This window comes from Budorcas taxicolor, chromosome 19, assembly GCF_023091745.1.
Source record: "Budorcas taxicolor isolate Tak-1 chromosome 19, Takin1.1, whole genome shotgun sequence".
NCBI lineage: Eukaryota > Metazoa > Chordata > Mammalia > Artiodactyla > Bovidae > Budorcas > Budorcas taxicolor.
Genome location: NC_068928.1, coordinates 53,249,199 through 53,256,175, shown reverse-complemented (window position 1 = coordinate 53,256,175; position 6,977 = coordinate 53,249,199).

Here is a 6,977-nt window from a genome sequence, read left to right as displayed (position 1 = left end):
CCAGATTTCCTCCCAGATCTAGACCTCTTTCCCCATCCAGGTGAGCAGAGAGCCAGTGACCTGGGCAAGGGAGGTGGGAGTGGGGAGGGGGGAGGCGGGGAACCCTGTGCAGGGCTGAACAGCGGTAGAGTTCCTACTCTGACCGAGCTACCTGGCCCCATTAGAAACCCCCTTTTCATCTTCTGGGAAAGCAGTGAAAACCAGGGGCTCACACAGGTGGGTCTAGTAAGAGCAGGAGCCTGCCCCCCTTCATGCTTTAGGTCCCAAAGTCAGGCCCAGGGAGGGGAAAGGCCCTGCAGGGCCCCTCCCTCTGTTCGCCTGTCAGACCTCCCCATCAGGGTGGGGGCCATGCCTGTGCCTCCCCAAAGGTCTTCCACTCCATCCTTCTCTCCCTCCTTCCCTCTCTGTCAGCACCAGCCTCCCAAATCAGGGCAGGGGAGACCCGGGAAGCTGAGCTGAAGCCCCTCTCACCCGGGCCACCTCTCCCTGCACCCCCAGGGCGGGCGAGCCAGCCCCAGGCTGCAGCCCCACACAGAACGGCTATCCTCCGCAATAGGAAGGCAAATCCGAGGCCCCGCACTCCTTGACTAGAGCAAAACCCTGCTTGCCTTCTTTTAGGAGTTTTTTCCAAGGGAATATTTGCTGATCACTGGCACCACTTTAAAAAAAGGGCCAGGAGGAGGTAGTTCTTGTTAAGAATAGTTCTAGTTAAGGGGGAAAAGCTGGCTGGTTCAACTGCAGGTCAGTGGGCCTGGCCCGCAAGGCCTGCACTGGGATCCGCTGTGTAGCAGTAAAAGCGGTGACTTCTGAGGGGTCCGTATTCAGGGTCCTGGGTCCCTGCACAGCTGATGCTCACAGGAAGGGCTCTGGGGTGGAGCTGACCGGCCCTCTGGTTTTACAGACAGGCCAGGAGGCGAAGCGACGTGCCCACCAGGAAGGACTAAGGTAACCACCCCTGAAACGAGCCAGGGCACTCGCACGATGAGGGCGGCCTCGGCCTCCGGGGGATTAGAGGCGGGCGTGCATTGATCGCTGGTGTAGACTCAGCCTCTCTGTGCGCCCGCGCCCGGCCGGCTGTCGGGAACTCGGGCCGGCTCCTCGCGCGCTTCCTGGAAACGTGCTCCCGGGCGAGGAGCCGCTCTGTGGCTGCAGCCCCAGGCCGCCTCGCCCGAGGGCCGGGCTGGGCACCGCGGCGCCCGTGGGCTGCCGCCCCCGCAGGGCCGCCCTGGGCGCTGGTCGGCCTCGGGGGATCCGGCGCGCCGCGGGGTGGGTGGGAGGCGGGAGGGAGCTGGCGCGCTGCCGCGGGCGGGGACCCGCCGGGGAAGCCGTGGGGCGGGATGTCAGCAGCTGAGCGGCGAGCCCGCCTCCCTTCCCGGTAACCTCGCGGCCACGCGGAGGGAGGTGGTGCCGCGCCGGGAGGGGGAGGGGCCGGCCGCCGTCACGCCCCCCGAGGTTGCTGGTCGGCCTGGGCCCCTGGAGGGGCTGGGCCGCGTCTCCTCTACAGGAAGAGAGCCCCCTCCCTGCTGCTTTCCAACCAGAACCCCTGGGCACCCTTTCAAGCACAGAATATTTATTGGGTACTTATTAAGGGGGAGTCCCTGGGTGCAGCCCACTGGGATGGCAGGCTGTTTCTTCCCTAGGAAATGTTCCAGAGTTTGTGGATTGATTTACTTGTAAACCATAGGCACCGTATTGCTAGGTTTATATATTATGTACCCACAAAGGTTGCAATTTTCAAAGGATGAAATAAAGAGTAGAAATAGAAAGGTTGTGTTTCTTTCCATATGTCAATGGCTTGTCTTGCACCCCACCCCCCCTTCAGAGACCTAAGTTCAGTGGCTGCATCCAGGCTGGACCTGAAGTTGGAGAAAACACCCCAACTGTCACCCGTATCTTCCCACTGGGATCCATATCATCTTGCCCCTCCAGGTGCAAGGCTGAGCTCTTTGGGGGCCCTGGATCCCACTTCAGCAGAGGGTAGCAAATGGCATGCTAGTATACTGGGGGTGCCCTGAAGTCTGGGTTCAAATTCCTATCTGCTGCTTTCTAGCTCAGTGACCTCTGGCCTCTCTGAGCTGCAGGGTCCTCTTCTGTAAACTTGAGGGAACAGTATCTCCCGCTGCCTAGCAGAGTACCTGGGTGCAGGCCGCCCCCTGATTGGGTAACCATTCCCTTCTCCAGGAGATCGTCCTGACCCAGGGATCAAACCCTAGTCTCCTGCATTACAGGCAGATTCTTTGCCATCTGAGTCACCAAAAAAGGCCATGGGTATCCCTGAGCCACCCTGAGTGGTACAGCAATTAGAAGCACATCCCAAGGGACCAGGCAGGTAATATAGATTCAGACAGAATGAATTTATTGTGTGTCTAGCTTCCTGGTGGCTCAGATGGTAAAGAATCTGCCTGCAATGCTGGAGACCTGGGTTAGATCCCTGGATTGAGACGATCCCCCGGAGAAGGGAATGGCTACCCACTCCAGTATTCTTGCCTGGAGAATTCCATGGATAGAAGAGCTTGGCAGGCTACAGCCCATGGGGTCACAAAGAGTCGGACATGGCTGAGCAACTAACACTTTTAGCTTAGGGTATGGTGAAAGGTGGGCTTCCCTGATGGCTCCGATGGTAAAGAATCCGCCTGCAAAGTGAGAGTCCTGGGTTCGATTCCTGAGTTGGAAAGATCCCCTGGAGAAGGGAACGACTACCCACTCCACTATTCTGTTATGGAGAATTCTGTGCACTGTGTAGCGTCCCAAAGAGTTGGACACAACTTTCACTTTCACTGTGAAGGGTGACATTATTATTAATTACAGTAAAATCTGTGTCACCAAACTGAGGGGCTTCAAGGGAGAGGAAGAGTTCAAGGAGGAGTTGATGAGAGAGAAGAGGGAGGGATCAGAGTCAGTTAGTCAGTCAACAAACAGGGAGTCTCGGCTCTGTGCCCAGCACTGTTCTGGGCAGTGGACACTCGGTGCTCATTCAGCAGCCTGGGATCCCTGGGAGCCCAGGGTGTCCCCACTGGGGAGCATCGGAGTCACCTTCAGGCCAGGGCTGAGGGGCCCCCAGGAGCCGGGGGGGTAGGGGGTGGGGGGTGGGGGGGTGGGGGGGTGGGGGGGTGGGGGGGGTGGGGGGGTGGGGTGCAGCCAGGCCCAGAGCTGAGGTGTGGTCCCCTTGGGCGGAGAGTGACTCAGGCCCCTCCCAACCTCCCCACCGCCTGGGTTTGGTTTGTTTAAGAACAAATTAGTCACGGAGCAGGCAGCTTTCCCGAAAATAAAATGAGAATCCCCAGGAAACAGGGAAAATTGAAGGCAGGCGGGTGAGTCAGCACGTGCTGGCCCCAGGGCTCCACTTTCCAAAAGGCTGGCCCTCTTCCCCCTGTCCCCCTCCGGCCCCGCCCTGTCCCCCTCCGGGGACACTGACTTTCACCTCCCCATGTTCTCTGCCCCCACGAGGCTCCCCTTTGTCTTTCTCCTTCCCCCTTACTTTCCTCCCCCCACTCTCCTCTCCTGCTCCACCGCCCGGCCTCTCTCAACCGAGCCTGTGGCCTCACGCATGCGCACTCCCTCATCGAGCGCCGGGGCGCGGGGTTTGCATGGTTCTGCGTCCATTCATCCGCATGTACGGCTCACCGCCGGGTCGGGCGCTGCGGGCGGGAGGCAAGACGAGCCGAGAAAGGCAGAAAGCCTCCCTGGCCCCTGAGCTTTGTAGGGAAAGGAGACTCCTGCTAGAAGACCTTCGAGGATGTTCCCAGTCTCCCCATCCTCCCACCTCCCCTGGCACCTCCCGTCACTCCCTCCACTGGGACATTCAGAGCTGGGCCCCCAGCAGATTGCCTGAGGACTTGATTCTGAGCTCTCTGTCCCTGCCTCCCTCCCAGTCAGGGCCCAGGGACATCAGAGGCCAGGGCCCAGGGCCGAGGGGGTGCCTGGGGAGGGCCGACCAAGCCGGCAGAAGAGCCAGGAGAAGCAGTCCTCACCCACTGTCCCTCCAGGTGCTGCCCAGGTCAGAGGTGATGGGAAGCTGGGCTGTGTTTAGAATCTGAGGGAGGGGCTGATGGCCACCTGTTCCATGTCTCCCCATCCTGAGGCTCCTATGGGAGGAGGAGGCCAGGCCTCAGCTCTGGGCAGGCCCCTGGCAGTCCCCTCCAACCTCAGCCTCTAGGGACAGCAGGGGAGGTTCCAGGCTGGAGGCCTCTCAGGACAGTGCCAGCCTGCTGCGGCCTGGGGTCTGTCTGGCCAGAGCAGGTGAGCTCCCTCCATTAAGACAAGCCCCTGAAGGGCTAGGGGTTCTGTGCCTCCCCACATGGCCAGGGCCCTTTGGTTCAGTTTCTTCCCTCCCAGATGGAATCTGTGCGGGACCCCTGGGGCCAAGTCTTCCCAGACCCCTCTAACTAGCCCCCCAGGAGCAAAGGCAGCCCCAGGCCCAGGTCATCGGGCTGGGCTGGGGTCTCCTGGCTCTCTGGTCACCGTCCAATCTCTGTCTGCCGCTCTCTATGAATAATTTAATTGATAGAATTACAGTAAAGAGCTATTCAGTCTCCCTTCCCAAATCTGATACAAAACGCCTTGGTTTCTTCCAAGGAAAGTCCCTTTCCCAATGAAACTGAGCCTTGTGGGCAGGGATCTCCCTACCCACAATCATTCACCAATATTGAACAGTGACAGCAGACAGACTTTTTTTTTCTTTCAATCTCAGCTGTAAAAAAAAATGAATCGTAGCCCAAGACGCCAGTTCCTGGGAGCAGGAGAGTGCGACTGTCCTGAGGGGCGAGGTGGGTGCACTCTGGGAGGAGCCTTGAGGGGGCAAATGTTGACCCCAGGTCCCAAGTGCAGGCCCCTGAAGGGGATCCAACATGCAAGAAGGAGCACTGTGGGAGCCTGAGAGGAAGGAGCATGGATGAGACCAACGGGATGGTACAAGACTGCGCGTGTGCACGTGTGCACGTGTGCGCATGTCCAGGCATGTACATGAACGTGTGCAGCGTATGTGTGTGCCTGTTGTCCTCATGGCTGTGCATTGCATGTGCACAGGTGGGCACGGGTGCATTCCTGTGCGCACACATGTGCATTACATATACAATGTGTGTGCACCGGTGTGGGTGTGGGTGTGTTCTTGGAGTGTGTGGCTGGGACTGGATGGGGGCTAGGAGTGCTCGGATGACTCTCCAGCTGTCAAGTGACTCTCAGTCCCTGGCGGGGGGTAGGCATTTCCAGAGCCCAGAGAATTGGGTGAGGAATCCAGAGGCCCAGTCAGGTGACTTGCAGGCAGGCAGGGGAGGGGCTCTAGGAAGTTCAGAGAGAGGGAGGGAAGAGTGGGAAAGGCCATGGGTGGGAACCTTGGCTGGGAGATGCTGCGAAAAGTGAGGCAACATCCAGGGGCTTGAGGGTTCCCGGTTCCCCAGCCAAGAATGGCGGGAGGTGGGGCTCCCCTGCCTGATGGAACCCACTGGGTGTGGGCCCAGGGAAGAGGGCTGGAGCCCAGGCCTGGAGCCACCACCCTGGGGATGGAGGCCTCTCGGAACCTGGGGTGGTGAGGGGTGGCTGCAGCCCAGAGGGCAGGGCAGGGGGTGTGGAGGAGCTAGGAGGGCTGAGGTCGCAGGCTCCCACTTCTTGTAGCTGTGCCAAGGCTGGAGAAGGCGGGAGCCTCTGAAGTCAGGCCAGGCGGCAGCAGGAATCCCCGCCTCCAGCCAGCTCTCCCCTGGTCCAACTGGAGGAATGGGTTCTCCCGCAGCCCTGTCGCAGGAATGGACCTGCATCTCCCACGACTCACCCCGCCCAGCCCCCTCGCCTGCAGCCTGTACCTGACTTACTACCACCTCCTACCTGGGCCAGCCCAGCGGGCGACTTCCATGTCTGTCCTCCGGAATGGGACGCCCAGCACAAACAGCACACATTAAAGCGCCCAGAGGGTGAGGGTGGAGACCCCTCCTCACTTCGCTTCTTTCTCTCATCTCCACCCCTGCCTCCGAGACTGCCCTCGACTTTGGGGAATCCAGAAATGACTGAGGATCAGGGATTTCTAGAATCACTCGAACTGGTCCCAAATACTCCCAGGGGTGGCCCTGGAGGGGCTCGTCCTTAGGCAGCTGCCCAGGGGCCCCGCCTCTGGGGGGGGAAATCGGAGACAAATGCACAAAGGCAGCTTCTTGAAGAGGGCTTGTTTGCAGGTCTGTGTGGGGTGAGGGAGGAGAGGGAAATGGCAACCCACGTCAGTATTCTTGCCTGGAAGATCTCACGGACAAAGGAGCCTGGAGGGCTACAGTCATGGGGTCGCAAAGAGTCGGACATGACTGAGCGACTAACAGGCCACAGGCAGGTGTGGTGAGGAGAGAGCCCTGGACTCCATCTTGTCTGCATACTCCAGTGAAGGGCTGGCCCCGCCCTCCCACTGGCACGCAAAGGAGACACGCCCGCCACCCCCCAGGCTCATGGGCTTGTACCACTTTCCCGCCCAAGCCCAGTCTTACAGCCCCAAGTCGCGTTGGGATGGGAGAGGGCACCATCTCCCCCCAGCTAGATGGTGTGTTCCATAGATGCCCAGGGTCCCCTGAGAGTCCCCCATGGTCCCAGCTTCCTGGGGGGCGCCTTGAACATTGATTCCCTTCTGCCCACATTTGAAGCCATGTGACCTCAGCACCCCCTGGCCTGATGTGGGCCCACCCCAAGCCCCCGGGACAGTCCTCTCTCTGCTCTGTGACTGAGCAGAAGTGCAGAGAGGTGGAGGGCACAGCCCCCTGGGCCTCACTGGGGCCCCTTGGAATCAGGACAGCAGCTTCCAGTACCCTCCCTATCGCCCCCTCCCTGAGCCCCAAGCCCCAGTCTTGGCCTCCTGAGAGAGGAAGGCATAGTCAAGCTCCACAGAAGGGAGGAGGGAGTTCTGATTTCCAAGCCCTCCCATGGCCAGCTCCTTGCTTCTTAGTAGTAGGAATGGGGAACCCTGTCCCCTTCCTTCTTCTCCTCCCCCTCCCCAGCAGGCTTGAGCA